The following is a 21,582-nucleotide window of genomic DNA, read 5'->3' on the forward strand; positions in this document are numbered from 1 at the left end:
CCAGAAGCTTGAGAAGGCTTTCACAAACCAAAGTAATCAGGACCCAAGCAATGACAAAACGGGGCTTGGTCTGACAACTGCTTGTGGGTAATTAATGAGGAATCGGAGTGGTTTGGGTTTGAGATTTGGGTCCTTAAGAAAAACATCTACAGCCTCAGTCAAACTGAGACGCGTTGAAGACAAGTTAAAAGGGCTAAGATCTCCCATGGCATCCAAGGCCATCCCCAGTCTTCCTGATCTATTTCTGGCCACCCGAGTCATGATGGCTCTGGAGAGGAAAGTGAGGTAGATGACCCTGCCCGGGCCTCCCTCCCTCAAATTCAATTCACTTGCATATCCCTGCATCACCTCCCTGACGTCACGGTCTGCTTCGAGAATGAAGGACAGACAACAATAGTGAAAGAGGCAGAGTCCAGGAAGGATCTTGTCAGGCAGAAGTTGAACCCAGCTCTTTCTGCTTCAAGTCTTGAGCCTCATAATGTGAGATAATCCGCCCAAGGCCATATAGGTAAGGGGAGGTAGGGTCAAAATGTGGCCCCATTTCTCCTCCCACTGTGACCTTTATGTCCAGCACCATTCGGTGGTCGGGGGACTCGGACAGCGCCCTCCCGTCTAGCCGGGACCTCTAAAATGTGTCTGACAAAAGGGACCATCACAACTGAGAGGACTTCTGCAGAGCGAGGGGCTTCCCCCTCCCCCCATAGCTTCATGCCCTCGGAAAGCCACGCACTCAGCCCCTTCCCCTGGCTGGCTCACCCTCCCCTCTCCCTTTTTGTCCCACTTCCTCGGCTTTTCAAAGCCCCCTCAGATCCCTGGCACCCCAGGCACAAACGCAGGGGAAAAGTCGGGCTCCCGGCCTCGGTAGGTGCAAGCTCGTTCTCTGCAGAGCCCGTCTCTGGCTGGGTCTGTGACTGAAGAAGACCCTCAGCTCTGGGGAAGGAAAAAGACCCAGCCCCAAAGGGACAGGCTCCCCCCCCCCCACCTCCCGGCAGGGGCCAGTGCACGGGGGCCTGGGGGAGGGGGAATCCCCTTTTCTTAGCAATTCCGAGGTGCTGACTGGCATCACCTCCCAGGACTCCAAATGCTTCCTTTCTTGTGATAATCCTCTTAAGTTCTTTTCTCTTCTCCCCCCAGATTCGCCAGGGCTGCCCGCCTAATTCTCTTCGGGGCTGCGGCCCCTCCTCCACCCTGCCCGATTCTCTCGGGGACAGGAAAAAGGCCTCCCCGGCTCTCACGTTCAGAGCTCATTATAGGTGAATGCGGCGAGGTGTTCGGCAGGAGGGCGGAACTAATCACTTATCTAAATAGTCCAGACCTTGGGGCCCGGCCTCCAGCCCGGGGCTGCCGCCGCCCGGGAGCCCGAGGAGGCTGGAACTGCGGCCGCCCTGCCCGGGCCTCCCTCCGCAAGAGACTCCGAGGCTCCGTGCTCGTAGGCTCTCCCCTTCCCAAGCCATCGGCTCGTGGGGCAAAGACCCCGGTCCTCCATAAGCATTTATTAAGCGCCAACTGTGTACCAGCCGGCCCGAGAGGTCCAAAGAAAGCGGGGGCACAGCCCCCGCTCCCCGGGAGCCCCCCGAGCCACTTCTGAAGGCACCGCGGACGTCAGCTGGCCGGAGGCCAACAGCTTACAAAGCCCCTGCCCTGGAGAAAACCAGCTGGGGGGGGGGGGGGGGGAGGAGAAGGAGGCCAAGGCAGGGATGCTGCCCTCTACTCCCAGAAGTCCACAAAGCAACGCAGCCGCGCAGCCGGCCCGGACCAGGGGCCGGCCACCAGATCCCGGGCCGGCGCTTCGGCCGCCCTGAAAGGTGGGACACAAAGCTCCGGGCCGGCGATTTTAGTCAGGAGCGCAGATGACCATAATCCCCAAATGGGCTTCCTGGGGAAAGCAGGGCCGCTTGTCCCCGCAGACTTTGTTAAGACAATGGGAGTGGAGTGGAAAATTAACCCGGGCAAGGCCTGGGCCTGCTGCTGGGGAGCCCACCTGGCCCGGCCCGGGCTGAGCAGGGACCAGGAGATTGGAAGGGGCCACGGAAAGCCCTACCCTGGGAAATGCCCCAGGCGGGGAGCTTCTGCCCCCCCCAGCGCCAAGGTGGTCCCTCCCTGAGGGCCATCGGAAAGGCCCAAAATACAAAAAAAAAAAGGAAGCTGCTTTCCAAAGCTATAAATACACACGTGGATACATATATATAAACATGTATGTGTATGTGTCATGTGGGTGTTTACATACACGTGTGTGCGGAGGTAAGGCTGGTGACAATTATTCTAAGATTCCCAAATAGGAACAATATTTCCCAAATCTTAAAGCCCTACCTGGAGATCCATCCAAAAAAAAAAAAAAAAAAAACAGCACTCACAGTGCTGATGTGGCTCTGAAGGAGTTTCCCAGCACTTTTCCAAAGCTTATTTCATTTTGTCCTCAACTTTGTGAGCAAGGTGCTGTGACCACCCTCATTTTACAGGAGAGGCAACTGAGGGGCAGTGACAAAGTCAGTGTCCCTGGTCTTCCCATGCTCTCTACCCACTGAACCACCCAGCTGCCTCATGTAGATACAAACCACTCGTTAAGATTCATAAATAGGTTCATTATAAAAATGCAAGCTAGTACTATTTTTCTCATGACTATAGAGAAATAAATAGTGTAGTAGGGACAGGGCAGATCTCCAAGCCAGGAGGACCAAGATTCAAGTCTCATCCCTGATACACATGGACTGTGTGAGTCTAGGCAAGTCATAATATGACTATAATATGATACTATGACAAGTCAGTGCCCTCTAAGAATTGAAAATGCAGAGAAGGTGCCATCTTGCCTGGGAACAGGGAGTTTCTAAATCTAGGATCCTCTGGCAAGTCACTTAGCTTGGGTTGCCTTCAGTTTCCTCAGGTCTAAATAAACCACTTTGGGGATAGGGCATTTCAAAATTCCTTTTCGGCTCTAGATTTATGCTCCAAGTAACTTCTAGAGATAGAGGGACCTTCATAGGAATCTAGTCAACCTTATCTTATGTTATAAGTGTATATTATATACACACAGATGGAATTGCATGTGTTGCCTAAGGTCTTTAAGGTAATAAGAGGCAGAGATGGAATTCAGACTGCTCTCCTATTTATCTTCTCCCTTTGACAGCTAAAGTTTTAAGGGGAAAAAAAAGATGTATGTGTTCTTTGCCTTCACTTTCTTATCCTCTAGTCCCTTCTCGGTCCTTGCAATCTGATTTCATTCTCAAGCCCTCGAGTAAAAGTCCCCTCCCCCAGGTCATCACAAATCTCTTTCTTACTAATCCAAAGTCCTTTTGTCCTTCCGCATCCTTCCGGCCTTCTCTGGTGCATTCACAGTGTCAACTATCCCCTCCTTCTGAACACTCTCTCTCCTCCCCCAGTTTTGGTGACACTCCTTTCTCTCGGTTTTCCACTTATCTAAATGATTGTCCCGTCTCCTTTGTAAATTCGATCACCCATGCAATGTTCCCCTGGAGGAAGATTGGGTAGCCCAGTTTGGCTGGGGCTTGAGGGTGGGTTGGGGGATAATGAATAATCATTCTGTAAAGATAAGCTAGAGCCAACTAAAAAAAAAAAAAAATTACATTACGTTAAATTTCAAACAGATGAATCGTACTTTCTCAAGACTGTTCGATGAATAAAGTGCTAGATCTGAAGTTAAGGACTTGAGTCTAAATTCCAGTTCAGATATTTTCTGGCTGAGTGATCCTAGACAAGTCATTTAACCTTTGCCTACTTCAGTTTCTTCAACTGTAAAATGGGAATAATAACAGCACTTATCTCCCGGCTTTTGGTAAGAATAAAATTAGATAATATATGTAAAAACAAAAAAAAAAATCACTTTGCAAACCTTAAAGCATTCTTATATAATTATCAGCTATTGTCATTTATTCTAGAGATAAAAGAAAGCCATTAGAACTTCCAGAGTAGGGGAGTGAGTGCCTTTATGAAGTCTGTTCAACTGTCCCCTCTGACATATAGTGGTTATCTGACCCTGTACCAGTGATTTCATCTCTCAGGGTTCTAGGCAATTCTGGAAACTGTTTTATAGATCTTCCATGGAAGATCCATGCACTGTATACATGGGATAAAAAACAATAGGGCCATAGTATAATGGAGACAAGGATAGATAGCAGATCAAATTTGGAAGCAGAAAGACTAGGACAGTGGTCCTCAAACTTTTGTTCTCAATATCTTTATCTTATTAAAACTGATTGAGAATCTATTCAAAGAATTTTTGTTTATGTGGGTTATAGTTATAGATATTGATCACATTAAAAATAAAAACCAATTATGAATTTGTAGACTCTGAAAGGATTTCAGAGATTCCCAGGATGCTCTGGACCAGACTTTGAGAACCACTGGACTAGGATCTGACTTTTGACTGACATATTATAGAAATATTGTCATATCACTTAACATTCAATATTCCCAGTCAACTCTCTTAGACTAGTTGCTGATCTTTGTTGGGAGGAAGGGGATCTTTCATGTGGAGAGTTTCCCTTCAAAGATGAAATCACTGGCTAAAAAAATGTTAGCTGCAGATGAGTTGACTGTTGATCCTTTATTCTCAAAAGGACCAAAATACTTCATTATGTTGGAGTCAAGATAACTGACTATGGCTGATCAGATCAATATGAGCTTGTAATGTTCTACCACAAGTCGGTCACAAACAGTCCATATGAACATCTAGAGTGGAGATGGCTCTAAATTTGCATATCACATTTGTTTTTTTTTTTTTTGGAGTTTCTACAATTTGACTTTGCCTTCTAGGTTTTGGGAACATGCGGAGTGATCCTTTCACAGAGTTTTCCATGTCTCCCAATTAATTCCAGAGTTCTCCAGAGTCTTCTTGTATGACTTTTGACCTCAGTGTGACTGCTTGAGTATAGGAATAATAATTATGGTAACACGAGAATGGCCACAGATGAATATGCAGATCCCATTTGTTATTTACTTATCCTTTTTTTCTGATAAAATGAATTTTATCAAAGAATTCGGAAATTCTTTTCCACTCACGCTCAAATCATGTTATTTAATATTCCTACCATGAAAATCATCTCACTAGCAGAGATTTATGGCATCTCTTTAAAAATAAGTAATTCACTGAATGCATTATTTAGAGTATTGTAAACTTTGGGAAAATCAACAGTGTAGCTATTTCCTCTTGATTTGGATGCCTTTGATGCTACAGAATTGAAAAGCACATTACACCTCTCCTAAGAGTAGGGGGAGAGGAAGGCGAAGAAGAGATGGGAAGCTTTAGAAGACCAAAAGCACTCTAAGGAGACAATGGATCATGAGTATCAGACCAGTTAGATTTAAAATCACAGCATGTGGATTCACTTTGTAACAGTCATTTATTACCTATGTGATTTGTGCAAGTGTTAAAAACATCTGGGCATGAGTTTTCTGTTCATAAAACATCATGTTTGGAAGCTATTCTTTCATTTATTGAATATTCATTTATTATTATTTATGACTCTAATGAATCAATAAACATATTAACTACATACAATGTAACAGGCAGCCTAATAATTGCTGGGAATATAAAAATATATATAAACATGTCCCTGCCTTCATGAAACTTATATTCTTTTTATACTGTGCTCCAGGAGATAACAAAATCAAAAGATCTCTCAGAAATCTAGTAAATTAGGATGTAAACAATTTGCTAACCATACCAGACATGCTTTGGAAATAGAATGAAATAAGAAGCACCAAAAAAATCAAAATAGGGGCAGCTAGGTGGAGCAGTGGATAGAGCACCAGCCCTGAAGTCAGGAGGACCTGAGTTCAAATCCGACCTCAGACACTTAACACTTCCTGGGCAAGTCACTTAGCCCTAATTGCCTCAGCAAAGACAAACAAATAAATAAAATCAAAATAAAATACTTACTAAGATTGTTGGCATGTTAATAGTTTTCCTAAACTTTTTTTGGAAAAATTCTCCCATATCCAAAAATGACAAAGTAATCTTAGCTAGAGCCACAATCAGCAAGGCTGAGATCATCTGATGCCTCCCTGCCTATCTTCTTGAGACCATGCAAGGGTTAAAACAGACAGCCATCAGTCTGTACTTCCTATTGTGTAAGACAATATACCATTGGACATGACAACATTGGCAGTTAAGGAAAAACCAATGTCGACTGACTAGGGGGAAGAGGTCCTTTTTATGAATTCAGACTAGTGACCACACTGCCAAAGCTGGATGGGGTACTAGTAAAACAACCCCGTGTTCCCTCCATGACTGGGAGGCAGGGGAGACCCCTGCTCTTCTCTTCTCTTTTGGAGGGCCTCATGAATTATTTGTGTGGGATTGCAAAATCAGAGCGAGGACTGTGGCAGCAATTCAAAGTTGGTTTAGCAGGGATTATCCATTTGGACCAGGTGGAATTTATGAAAGATTGTTTTTTGATCCCGAGGCATGCTCTGTCAGTTTAATGGAGTGTCGCTGTCTTGGAACTTGATTATTGTGGTTGTTACCATTCCATTGTAAATGAGAAAAGTCCTCAGTCATGCTGAATGAGGATATTTATATGTAAATAGAAGACATTTTTCTTTGGCAATACCTTTAGTCCTGGGATTGGAGGGCATGTGATTCTCCAAAGGCTGCAGGAACCACCAAAACCCATCGAGCCTTAAAGAGAACTAGAACCCACTGGGTATTGGAGGCATTTCTTTTGTTCTATAATCTCCTTCAAAGGTTTCCTGGATAGGAGGGAGCAGGAGGAAGACAGGAGAGATGGGGACAAAAGAATAAAAGTAGCAAAAGGAAGAGACTGTTCACTGGCATAAATTATTCTAAATGCCCTTGATACAAAAGGGTATTTTTCAGAGAATCATAGATTTGGAAGAAACCTCAGAAGTCATCAGTTTCAACCTTTACTGGAAGCAAAACTCTCTCACTAGTATCTTCAACAAGTTGTCTTATAACCCCACCCTAAAATACCGGGAGCGATGGGGAGCTCACTTACCCCCAGCAGAAAGTCATTGTGCTTTAGGACTACCCAAATTTGGGGGAATTCTGCTTTACACTGAACCACACACCCCACCTCCCTTTAACTTTCACCTGATCTCTATAGTTGGGTCCCTTTCTGTGGAATAATGAACATCTTTCTCATATAAAAACGCTTTAAATAACTGAGGATGTCTGTTTTATATCCCTAAAAGCTTAATCTCTCCCCTTCCTAAAATCTGGTTTCATACATCAGGATTTTTAGGTCACACTCCTCTGGCCATCATTAAGCTTATCAACATCCCTCTTTAAAAGTAGCATCTGGTCTAAAATTATATTATAGAGCAGCAGTTACCAAAACTATTTGGTATTAGCTAAGGAATAGATTAGTTGATCAGTGGAATAGATTAGGTTCAAGGGATAAAACAGTCAACAAATATAACAACCTAGTCTTTGACAAACCCAAAGACCCCAGCTTTTGGGATAAGAACTTACTGTTTGATAAAAATTGCTGGGAAAATTGGAAACTAATATGGCAGAAACTAGGCATTGATCCATACTTAACACCGTACACCAAGATAAGGTCAAAATGGGTTCATGACCTAGGCATAAAGAATGAAATTATTAATAAATTAGAGGAACACAGGATAGTTTACCTCTCAGACTTGTGGAAGGGGAAGGTCTTTATGACCAAAGCAGAACTAGAGATCATTACTGATCACAAAATAGAAAATTTCGATTATACCAAACTGAAAAGTTTTTGTACAAACAAAACTAATGCAGACAAGATTAGAAGGGAAGCAATAAACTGGGAAAATATTTTTACAGTCAAAGGTTCTGATAAAGGCCTCATTTCCAAAATATATAGAGAATTAACTCTAATTTATTAAAAAATCAAGCCATTCTCCAATTGAAAAATGGTCAAAGGATATGAACAGACAATTCTCAGATGAAGAAATTGAAACTATTTCTAGTCATATGAAAAGATGCTCCAAGTCATTATTAATCAGAGAAATGCAAATTAAGACAACTCTAAGATACCACTACACACCTGTCAGATTGGCTAAGATGACAGGAAAAAATAATGATGATTGTTGGAGGGGATGCGGGAAAACTGGGACATTGATGCATTGTTGGTGGAGTTGTGAACGAATCCAACCATTTTGGAGAGTAGTTTGGAACTATGCTCAAAAAGTTATCAAACTGTGCATACCCTTTGATCCAGCAGTGTTACTACTGGGATTATATCCCAAAGAGATTATAAAGAAGGGAAAGGGACCTGTATGTGCACGAATGTTTGTGGCAGCCCTTTTTGTAGTGGCTAGAAACTGGAAACTGAATGGATGTCCATCAGTTGGAGAATGGCTGAATAAATTGTGGTATATGAATATTATGGAATATTACTGTTCTGTAAGAAATGACCAACAGGATGATTTCAAAAAGGCCTGGAGAGACTTACACGAACTGATGCTGAGTGAAATGAGCAGGACCAGGAGATCATTATATACTTCAACAACAATACTATATGATGACCAGTTCTGATGGACCAGGCCATCCTCAGCAACGAGATCAACCAAATCATTTCTAATGGAGCAGTAATGAACTGAACTAGCTATGCCCAGAAAACGAACTCTGGGAGATGACTAAAAACCATTACATTGAATTCCCAATCCCTATATTTATGCACACCTGCATTTTTGATTTCCTTCACTAGCTAATTGTACAATATTTCAGAGTCTGATTCTTTTTGTACAGCAAAATAATGGTTTGGTCATGTATACTTATTGTGTATCTAATTTATATTTTAATATATTTAACATCTACTGGTCATCCTGCCATCTAGGGGAGGGGGTGGGGGGGTAAGAGGTGAAAAATTGGAACAAGAGGTTTGGCAATTGTTAATGCTGTAAAGTTACCCATGTATATATCCTGTAAATAAAAGGCTATTAAATAAAAAAAAATAAAAAAAAAATAAAAGTAGCATCTGGAATTGTATCAAATATGCCATATACAGTCTGGTTAACTACAATACAATTATTCTCTATTTTGGTTTTGCTGTAACTTTTGTGTGTGTGTGTGTTTTTATCCTGAATCTGAGTAACACCAAGAAAATGAGAATCTTTTCGTATATAAAGTAGAAGAGAAAAAAGGATTGTATGTAAAACTATGCAATTATTTCATGTCATTTTAAAATGCATATAATTTTTAATGTATTTTTTAAATGCATATAATAAATTTTAATGAAAATGTTAATATTTTTCCAATTAAATGAAAATATAATATTAACTTTTTTTAATTTTTGGTATCCAAATTCTTTTCTTTCCTCTCTCCTCTCTCCTTGAGAAAGGAATACAATTTGACACAATTTATACATGTTCATTCATGCAAAATATATTTCCATATTAGCAAATTATAAAAAAAAAAACCCAAAACAAATCAAAACAAAATCCACCACTATACTTCTATCTGCATTCAGACTCTATCAGGTTTTCCTGTGGAGGCAGATAGCATTTTTCATTACAAGTCCTTCAGAATTGTATTGGATCATTATAATGCTGAAGGGTCTTAAGTTATTCACAGCTGATCATCATTACAATATTACCCTCAATGTGTACAATGTTTCCCTGGTTCTTCTCACTTCACTTTGTATCAGTTCTTTATTCTTCCCAGGTTTTTCTGCAAACATCCTGCTCTTATATTATTGTGTTCTTATGGCATAATAGTATTTGACCAAAATCATATACCACAACTTGTGCAGCCATGCTCTAATTGATGGTTATCTCTTCAATTTCTAATTCTTTGCCACCACAAAAAGTGTTGTTATAAATATTTTTAGACAAATAAATCTTTTTCTTTCTTTAGACATTTCTGGGATATAACTTCATTAGTGGTGTTATGGAATCAAAGGTTATGCACGGTTTTAGAGCCTTTTGGGCATAGCTCCAAATTATTTCCCAGATTGATTGAATCAGTTTGCAACTCCACCAACAATGCATGTGATATATATATAATAATTTCAAAATATTATTTTCAAGCCAACTTCCTTCTCTGTGTTTCCTTTTGAACTTCCTTTTGTTCTTTTTTATATATTAAAAAGTGTTTCCCTTCCCCCCACTATATTTTCATGATCTTTTATATCTAAACATTTAAATATAATAGTACATATAATACATTTGCTTTTGTGTATTTATGTGTGTGCATATGTGATGTGTATGTTTATGTATCTATATGTGGTGTGCATGTATATGTATATACTTTTTGGTAAATAGTCTTCAATGTAAGTAGAAGTCATATAAGCTTTTTAACTGCTATAATACAATACGAACTCATATTCAATGTGAATGCCTTCTCCCAAAGGCAGCTGATGGAACAATAGCCTGGAGTTAAGTAGACCTAACTTAAAATTTAGCCTGAGGAACTTACTAATTGTGTTATCTAGGACAAATCACTTAATTTTTTGCCTCAGTTTCTTGAATTGTAAAATGGGGAAGATGATAATAGCACCTATATCTGTCTCTCAAAGTTGTTGTGAAGAGCAGGATGATATTTGTAAAAAGCTCTTACTATAGTTTTTGGGACAGTATATAGAAGTGCTTACTCCCTTCCCTTCCCTACTTAATAATAGCAGCTCCAGAATCAGAGGACCCTAGTTCAATATCGCCCATGACTCTTACTACCTGTGTAACCATGGAAAGTCACTTCACTTCTTGGGGGCCTCAGTTTCTCTATAAAATGAGAGGATTTGAAATTTCTCCCATTTCTACAGCTAAGATCCTTTTCACAGAAACTGCTATTTATTGCCTTTTCCCATAAAACCACAAAAGACACTAAATCTGACTGCTCAACTTTTTCTGAATCCATCAAGTTGTGTCTAGTCTCTTATCTCTTCACTATTTCCACAGAAAAGCAAGGTATTTTATCAAATGTGTTGTTAAAATGTATGTAATGATATTCTCAGTTCTCCCCTCCCTTTCTAGGGAGTGTAAGTAACTCTGTCAAAAGAAAGGAATGGCATCTATCTGAAATGTCTCGGTATTGTTGAAATGATGGAGGCTCTATGTGACCATGGCTTCCTTTTTTAGATATTCACCATATCATGAATGTTTCATTCTAGAACCAAAATCAAGTTGACTGGCCTATAGTTGGAAGATTATTTTGCTCACTTTTATTTAATTTTTATTTTTAAAATCAGTGTACCCTTTATTTTGAGAGATTGAGTTTCATTGATTTCAGATGGAATGCATATTGGTTTGGCCCATTGTGAATTAATTAGTGGCCAATTGGTTGCCTTCTCCTAATGAATAAGAACTGCCCTTTATTGTAGGATTTATAAAAAGGAACCATTAGACATGATTAACTGCCTATTGCTTGTCTGCTTCCCCACCACCCTTTCTTATTTTTAGTGGTGGTGGAAAGCAAATTGGAACTAAGAGAGAACCTACAGACTCTATCCTATCCCTATCATTCTAAGCCATTACTACTCTTTCCATAAACTGCTATTGGTTCTTGTGGGGCATAGGCCTAGGGCATTTCTACATGAGATTCAAACAAGAGTCCTTGAAGTCCAAGTTCCTATCTCAGTCTTAGAGAGAGAAAGGTGGAATTCTCATCCTCAGATATGGATGCTGTGTAGAAAGCATTTATGGCCAATGGTTGGGCTGGGGAGAGTTCCTGAGTCTTAGCTTTCTGGAGGAACTTAAGAAGTTATAGATGTGTATCCATCCAATCTTCTAGAGAATGAAGAAAAATTTCTGCATGACGCTAGCCTCTTGGGAAGAACATTTGAACAAATGGTCCTTAGATTTGGAAGACTTTTGACCCAATCTCCTGGATAAAGGAGGGAGTAGTCTCTGGAACATGAGTTCCTAAATCTCAAGTTCCTAGTTTCAGTTCTACTTATTTTCCACCCTGTTTCTACTATTCCATTTTCTATATACCTAGGTTCATCTTCAGGAATACCCTGGAGCCTCTGCCCAGAAAGAGCTAAGCTATTCATTTCCCAAACTCCACTGAACTAGCCTCTACTGTATAGAACCTCACCTCATTTTCTACCTGTTGCTCTGAATACTATAATAAAATTAAAGCTGCCATCTTCTTGAAAGGCCATATTAATGGACTCTCCTGTGGCCCCAGTTACCACCCTTGGGAGTCTCTACCTGAGGTACTCCTCCCTGGCCATTACTTCCTTATCTACATATAAGGGAGTAAATTCCTTGAGATCAGAAACTACATTATTTCTGTATGTGTATCATAAATATTTAGCACTTAATAAATTAATAAATGCTTTTTTTCATTTATTCATGCAATTGTAGAGGGAAAGTGGTGTGATCACTTGACTCAAGAAATGGAAGCCATAGACAGTGAGACCATTTGGTTGAATGGGGGCATTTCTAAATCCTCTATCTTTTAGATGAAGCTTTACAAATATATAGGCAATGGTCTCAGTACTCTCAACAAAATGTCAACAGACACACCCTCCACAGAAAGATACAGTCTCAAAAAAAAAATCACCTCCCCAAGACATTGAACCAGGTTATGGAAGAAGATAAAAAAATTCTGACTCAGATACTTAGTTCTGTTATTCTGCATGACTCACCTAATCTCTGTTATTGTCAGTTCCCTCATCTATAAACCAAGGCTCTTAGAACAAGATTGTTGTGAGAATCCAATGAGATCACTTATGTAGAATACTTGGCAAGCTTTAAAGTTTGCAAACTTTAAAGCATTAAGAGTTCCTTATTCCAATTTTTGAGCTCATTGAGCAGATTTCCTTTTTTATTCAATTCTCTTTTCTGGACTGAAGTTATTTTAAACTTCTTGTTACAAAAACAAAACAAGCCCATCCCACATGGCAAATTAAAATATGTTTGGTCAAAAAGTATTAAGCAACTAAAAACATTATTCTTTTGGAAAATTCATCCACTACCAGAAAGAGAACTATGGAAACCAAATGTGGATCGAAGCATAGCGTGTTCACCTTTTTTTGTTTATTTGCTTCTTTTCTTTCTGATTTTTCTCCTTTTTGATCTGATTTTTCTTGTACAACATGACAAATATAAAAATATGTTTAAATGAATTGCCCATATTTAATCTATCTCAGATTGCTAGTTATTGTGAGGAGAAAGAAGGTAAAGGATGGAAATACTATAGTACAATATAAGGATACACAGAATTATTATAAAGAGCTGGAGCTGTTCAGGCAATCTCAAAAAAAAAAAGCAGGCTGTTAAATGTGATCTCGGAAAAGACAACAGTAAAAATACCTCAGATGTATATCTTGTAAGCAGTATATTGTTGGGTTCTGCTTTCTAATTCATTCTGTTATCTTCTTTCATTTTTTGGGTGAATTTATCCCATTCATATTCACAGGGATGAATTTTAGTTTTGTATTTCCATCAAACATAACCCTTAATGCTTTTCCCTTTCTTTGATCCTTATCCTTCTCTTTACAAAGAATAGAATGGAATTTCTCTCTATAGTGAACTATAATTGATGCTATTTGTTTTTGCTTGCATATCCCTCTTCTTTTCCACTCTTCTAATTCATAATCACAGACTTTTAGCCTTTATTTCTTTCATTTAATCTTAATAAATTTTGTTTTATTTATGACATCCCTCCCTGAAGCCATTCTCCCTCTTAATCCCTTTTGAATTTGTTCTACTATTTTTGGTCATCTTATGGACCAATGATTTTTCTTTGGTCCCTTCTAATTTTTAAGAATTCTCTTACTTGAGTAAGACTCAGTGCTTCTTCCCCTAATTTTCTATCTCATCTTTATTCAAATTGTTTTCATTTAATTTATATTATTTTTAAAAATTTCTTGCTCTATTATTTTCTTTGAACTATTATAGCCTTCTGTCAAAGAATTTTTCTCCTCAGAAGTTCGAATGTTATTTTTTATTCCTTTTCCCTGAGTTTGTGTCGCTGATATTCCTGGATTGATTGTGTTTCTTTATTATCAGAATTTTCCTTTGTTTACTAATATTCCCAATGTTATTTCCTGAATTGGGATTTAGTGGCTAGGCTAGGCTCTATATATTTCTGGAAGGGAGAGAAAAGAAGGCAATAAACATTTTCAAAGTACTTTCTACATGCTAGGCACTGGATAAAATATGCATTTTACCAGTATTACCTCATTTTATCCAATGATCCAATACCATTAGTAGGAATGGGATTCCCACATCTGGTCCTAATCTTTCTACTATCTGGGTTCTGAATGATGTAGTTTCCATGTCCCTCCTGGACAACTTTTAATAGTGATTTGAAAACTTTCAGAAGTCCTAGGTCATGGTTTATAGCTCCCCTCTTTGAGCTTTGCAAAATGCTTATTCTGCTCTTTTCCAGAGTTAGAGAGAAATAACTTCATGCTGCAGGTGTCTCTGGCTTGCCATTGGTCCTCACTCTAATTTTTATGATGCTAAGGACTAGAGCTGCAAGTATTAGGTTTCCTTGACCAACCCTCCTGAAAAATAATTGAAAATTTACATGTACTGGGGTCGTAGGCTGGGTTTTCTGGTTAGACTCTGTCTGTAGAGTCAGTAGTTTTCTGGCTTTTCTCCTTTTTTTTGCATTGGGGTTGGAAAAATGCAGTTTTCTCTATCACTATTTAATCTGGTGCGCTCCCCTTCCCTCCTCTCCGCAATCCCCACTTCAAGAGTAGTTGTATGACAGTTTGGTTTTGCTCATAATTACTCCTCTATTTTAGCTGAAAGTCAATAACAGTAAACAGACAGTTAACAGAAATAAAGAAGGTAATTACATTAAATGTAAAGGAATCATAGGTAGCACATTAATATAAAATATACATTTACTATATGTTCCTCAAATAGCATAGTATCTAAATAGTTATAGGAAAATCAACCAACATAAAGGAAGACATAGTAAAACTATGGTCATTGAAGATGTTGATCTTTAATCTAAGGCTAGACAAATTTTAAAAAAAGTAGACTCAGAAGAAATATTTGAATAAAATTTTAGAATTAGAAATGCTAGATCTCTGATAAGTGCTGAATGGGAATATATGTATGTATATGTATATGTGTGTATGTATGTATGTTTTTTCAGCTGTGGACCTTTATCAAAATTGACTTTGTATTAGAGTCAACAAATTACTGTTTCCAAGCCAAAACTTGTCTGCTGCTTGTTTTGATATGGCCCATGAGCTAAGAATGATTCTAACATTTTAAAATAAAGTTGTATTTCCTTTAAAAATGTAAAGACCATTCTCAGGTAGTAGGTCACATAGAAACAGGGTTGAGCTAGATCTGGTCCTTTGACCATGGTTTGCTCAGCCCTAAATTGGAGAATGAATAAATGTAGAAAAGCAGAAATATCAAATTCATCCTTTATTGAATTTAAGACAATAGAAATTATGTTGAGCAAAGGGGCTTTGAGGAAAGGAGTTAAAAGTAATTAGGGACCAAATAATGAATCCTAAAAATATATGGGTCAAAGAGAAGAAAAATTGCAGCATCAGCTGACTACTTTGTCTTTATTCCATGACCCGGGAACCTGTTGCCTGTCTCAACCACATCTATAACTTCCTTCAATAACCTGACGAGGATAACCATTCTTTAGTTTATAATGCTTTAAGGCATTAAAGCCCATTATTCACAAAACAGCTTGTGAGGTAGATATTACAAGGATTATCAAATCGCCCCCTCACCTACCCCATTTCACTACAAACTGAAAATTGGAGAGTTCGAGTGACTTTTCATTTCTATACAAGCCATAAGCATCAGAGGTAAGACTCCCAATTTGTCTCTACACCCTTCGAACATTCACTTGGTTTACATTATCTCTTGTTGTTGATTAGCCATTTCAGTCATGTGTGATCCCATCTAGGGTTTTCTTGGTACAAGACCTGGAGTGACTGGTCATTCCCTTCTCCTATTTTACATGTGAGGAAACTGAGGCAAACAGGGTTAAATGATTTGCCCCTGGTCACAAAGTTAGTCCATGTCAGAGGTCAAACCTGAATTCAAGTCTTCCTGATTCCAGCCCTTGTGCTCTTTCCCCTTTACCACCTAGCTGCCCTTAAACCCGATTATCTAGTCAATTCCAAAACAGATCCATTCAATCATCCATCCACCCTGATCATCTTGCCAACTTGCCTTTGTCCCCTCATCCTGAATATCCTCCAGATTAGATCTCCAAAAGACCAGGGTTTTGTGATAGCCTTCCTATTTTCTTTTCTTTTTTCTTTTTTTTTCTCGAGGCAATTGGGGTTAAGTGACTCACCCAGGGTCACACAGACAGGAAGTGTTAAGTATCTGAGATCAGATTTGAACTCAGATCCTCCTGACTTCGGAGCTGGTGCTCTATCCACTGTGCCACCTAGATGCCCCTCCTATTTTCTTGATGATATATGGTGAAAACAGACTAGCACTTCAAAGTGGATAGAATTGTCCATTTGGAGTCAACGAAACATGGGTACGTTTCCTATTTCAGATATTTATTAGCTGCTTCACCTTGAACAAAACACTTACTCTTGAGACTCTTCAGATAATTATCGAATACTTACTTATTAAACTATAGATACATTATCATCTAAGCAGATGGAGAGGCTCTCACACTGGGAGTTCTTTCTTATTAATAAGCTTAGAGTTCCTTTGTATATTGGCAAGATAGTGCAAATCTTCATACACTTTAGGGATGACCTGAAGGAAAAGGAAAGACACATAGTGTGAAAAAAACTGAAAAAATGTTTTCTCTAAAGCTAAATGTAAGCTCCCTGAGGACAGGGGCCATTTATTTTTTGTCTATGTGGTAAAAACACATGGAACAAGGCCTGGCATATAGTAGGTGCCTAATAAATGCATGTTGATTGATTGATAGTATCATATTATCCACAACAATGATGTGCAAAAAGTATTATAAAAACTATTATTTGGGAAACATATAAATAAAAAAGAATGCATGAGCTTGAGCTGAATTGGTTTTGGTGCCATTTCATTCATTGATTCATTTATTCACTTAGATATAAAATTTATGTGAGGTGGGGGTCATTATTGTCCCCATTTAACAGATGAGCAAAATGAGAGTTAGAGAGGCTATGTGATTTGCCTATGGTCATATAGGAAAGAAGTTCTAGAGGTGAATTTCAGCCCTAGGTCTCTCCTGACCCTAAATCCTGTATGTCTTCCTCTAGGCTATGATGTCACCTGTGTACCAAGGTATAAATATTGTGAATTCTTCAGTTCTTGGTTTTTATCAACTGAAAAATGGGGGAGAATTGTGTGTGTGTGTGTATGTGTGTATGTTCGGTGGCCCAGTGCATACAATGTCAGACCTGAAGTCAGTATGACTCATCTTCATGAATTCAAATCCAGTCCCAGCCACTATCTGTGTGACCCTAGGCAAGTCACTTAACCCTATTTACCTTGGTTCCTCATTTTCAAAATGAGCTGGAGAAAGAAATGGTAAATCAGTCCAGTATCTTTGCCAAGAAAACTCCAAAGGGGGTCAAAAGGAGTCGGCTATGACTAAGCTGGCAAAACAACAGCAGCAACGTTGATAGAGCCATTTGAATTTGACAGATGAGAGCTACTCTAGAGTCATCTAGAGCATCGACATTAGCACACTTTCCCAAACCATCAGAAGGATATTTACCTTGTCTTGCTCAATATATAATTAAGGTGGTTATTAAGAAATTAGTTTCATTGCAGCATGATAATGGCACCTAATGGATTTATTTGTGCATGTTGATGAGGCTAGAGATAACCATTAGAAGCTTTCTAGGCTATGCTTGAAGTAAAAAGCAATGGCTCTCTGTGCTCAGTCAGATTAGTCTGTTTCCTAGAAAGTTAGGCTGGCAATTACCAAGGAAATACTCAGATCATTGGCCAATCTGCCAGGTGGGAGGAAAATGAGCAGATGTAACCTTCCTCCTTTGATGATCCACAAGCACCTAATTGCAACCTGTTCTTCCTTGATGGGGAGGTAAGAAGCCCAGGGCACTTAGAGTTGTGGCTTCAGTGTTATACAAAACCATAATCTCATTCTCGACTCCAATGACGACTCGCTGTTGGGAGATTTGACTTGGAAGTTCCGGTTGTGGACCACAGTCACTCCACAAACAAAGGAAATGGAAGCCCCAACTATGAAATAATGACAAAAACAAGAGTTGTTATAGATTGTTATTGAGCTCCTAGCTTGGTTACTAGAATGGAAATGACTTGAGAGCAGGGACTATTTTCCCTTATTGTCCCCCTATCACCATTATCAGGTGTTAATGCTTGTTCATAGAATCACAGGTTTATAACTAGATGAAAGGCAAAGGGCATCTAGTACAGATGAGGACATGAAGGCAGAGAGAGTTAAGTGATCAAGGTTACAGAGGAGACAGAATTAGGACTCAGGTTTTCTGACTCTCCGGTCAACGTTTATATCAGTTCACTCATTGATCAGATTTCTGGTACACAATTGGTGCTTAATACATATTCACTGATCAATTGATGGACCCTAGCATTCTTTCTATTTGTCCCTGATTACAGTATAACTGGATTCCACTATATTCCCCTGCCAAAAGTAGTTCAGCAACTGCCCAAGCATTAGACATGTGACTCATTATCTGTAGTTGGTTAGGCTTCTAATCTCTTAAAAGACCAGGTCAAAGTATCTCTTGATCTCTTGATCATTGTTTGCTGTTACTTCAACAAGGATTGTTCTCCACCTTTTGGGTCACATCCTGACTTTGAAGTAGGAAAAAAAACCACAACAGGTCATTGTGATCTTTCTATCAGTCTCTTTCTCTCTAATGAAAATGTCTATCTTCCTCCCAAGAGCAATGGACAGACCCATTGTAGATGCAAAAAGGGTGACATTGTGTCACCAATGCTGATTTCTTGCATTCAAAGATGTCTAAGAGAATCCTACAGTCGCAGATTACAGCTTCCTCGTGGTACAAATGAGGGAACTGAGGCCCAGAGAGAGAAAGTAAACTGCTCAGGGACACACATGGACTAGGGAGACCCAGATTCTTATGTCCTGAATTCAAATCCAGCTTTTTCCTCTGCTCCAGAGTCCATCAAAGGAAAGCCTGGTGATGAGGAAAGCATCATGGGTTTGAAGCCAGAGGACATGGGCTCAAACCCCAGCCCTATCATTTATTGCCTGAGGGACTTCAGTCTCCTCATCTGAAACAGAATAAGGTCCAAACAAAGCCCTCTTTCAACTCTAAATCTACTATTCTCTGTCTCTTTCTTTCTGTGTCTCTCTGTTCTGTCTCTGTATCTCTGTGTGTTTTTGTCTATGTGTCTCTGTCTCTGTGTCTCTCTCTGTCTCTGTACCTCTATGTCTGTCTCTGTCTCCTTTTCCTTTGGGGATTTCTCATCACCCAAATAGTTAAAACCCTTTCACATAGTAGTTTTTCTCCTATAATCAGAGTAACTATAAATTACAATTCTTGGGCCTAATCACTGTAATCCTACTTTCAAGTCAATCAGGTGGTGATCATGTTCCTTCTGTCCTCATGAAGAGAGGGTATATTTTATCCATTCTCCATACTTGGGAATGGCCAGCTATATCAAGTTGGGGGAAGTGAATTGTTCTCTTTCAGTGGCACACTGAGATGTCCCTGCAAAGCCAGCCTTACCTCATATATTAAGCTACTAAAATCCATTACCTGCTTTATCGTGCACCATTTTGTTTCTAATCACTCACAGTTATATTTTCCTGCTGATCTCCCCTCCAATTGTATTGTCATTTTCCCAGAACATATGAGCCCAAAGGGCTTTTAAAATTCCAGAAAGCAGAGATCTTGTGTCTTATCTTCCGCGCCCCACCATGCAGTACCATGCTGCTAATAACATCGGACCATAGATTCAGAGTTGGAAGAGACCTTGGAGATCATGCTTTTCTATCCTTATCTTATCAACAGGGAAATTGAGACTAGAGAAATGCTCAAGCTGTACACAGTAAGGTAGGGATTGGAACTCAAGTCTGCTGACTTCCAATCCAGTGCCAGTGCTATTTTCCACCACATCATTCAAAATTCCTTTAGAAATCTCCAAATATGGTGAAAAGAATGATCCACCTGGAGTCAGAAGAGCTAAGTCCCAAAGCAAGTTCTGTCACTTTTCTTTTGTATGATCTTGGGAAAATCTCTTATTCTTTCCAGGCCTCAGTTTTCTTCTTTTGTGAGATAAGGGGGTTCAGCTAGGTTGGGATAGAGACAAGAGTTACCTAAATATACCTAACTCCCAGAACATTGTATAATGATGTCATTTTAAAATGGTTTTGATTTTTGTTGCCACTGCTCTTGCATCTGATGCTTTGTGATGCCAATGGGGGCTCATTGTTATTATTATTTTTTTTTTTCAGCAAAGATACTGGAGTACTTTGCCATTTTTTTTCCTATTGGAAGGTTAAATTACTTGCTTGCAGTTCCACAGCTACTAAGTATTTGAGACCAGATTTGAACTCAGATTTTCCTGATGCGAAGTCCAGTGCTCTATCCACTGAGCCACCTCGCTGTCTCCATAAATTTTCATTACATTTAAAATGTAATATTATCTATATTTTTTTATATTTTTATTAATTTTGTTAAGTAGTTTAATCTGGTTCAGAACTAGGGAATGTAGCAAGTCACATGCAGCAGGCAGGCCTCTGGACTTGAGATCCCAAAAGTTAATTTCATGTCTGAATCTATAATCATACGTACAAGCCACTGTGTTGGGCACCAGGAATAAAAAAACAAAATATAGCTACTATCTCAAAAGCCTAGTGGCAATGGCATATGTCTGCCTCATAATGACAAAGTGGTCTCCTAAGTCGGGAGCCCATTCGGACTCTGAGTTGGACGTGACCTTGTGACAGAACATCGTATGCTGACTTTTCTTCTGCATCCTGGCCAGCTTCTGAAAACCACCCTGCCCTTCCACCCAACGCCCATCTGCTGATGAAACCTTTAGGTCAAAGATTGACAAGTCGGGAAGGAAATGAGGTCACTCAGAGATCTTTTCTCATTTTTCTTGCCTTGATTGCCTTGGCCCCAAACCTAGGACAAAGCACATATGAATCCCTCTGACCTCCCCCGGAGTATGTCTGAAGAATGGCTCCCCAGCTTCAAGTGGACCAACCTTCCACCAGGCTCCCCGTTGGCCCTTGCAGGGCAGGTACACCTGCCACAAGAACAGTGTAGCCTGGGGTTCTGAAAGCTGCGGTTAGCTGACAACCATTCGCCTCATCGGTGAACATACTTTTACCAGTCAGGCAATCGACACAATTAGTCTTTGTTAAGATGGCAGAGCAAGAGCAGAAATGGTAGCTAGCATTTATATACAATGCACCAAATAAAGTGCTAAGTACTTTACTTATATGATCTCATTTGATCCTCATAACAGTCCTGGGAGGTAGGTGCTGTCATTTCCATTTTGCAATGGAGGCAGAGGGGAAGTAACTACCCCAAGATCACACAGCTAGTAAACTGAGGCTTGATTTGAACTCACAATTTCCTGACTTCAAGTCCAGAACCCTTTCCACTGACAATATCCCCAAATCGCTGTTCCATAAAGCTGGGATGTACTTTCTCTTTTAAATTTTTATTTCGAAAATTTTGAACTGAATACGTGTCTTCAAGTATTTGCTCATAAAAAGCAGACAGAAAGAGAGCATTATACTCTGTT

Source organism: Sarcophilus harrisii, chromosome 5, assembly GCF_902635505.1.
Source record: "Sarcophilus harrisii chromosome 5, mSarHar1.11, whole genome shotgun sequence".
NCBI lineage: Eukaryota > Metazoa > Chordata > Mammalia > Dasyuromorphia > Dasyuridae > Sarcophilus > Sarcophilus harrisii.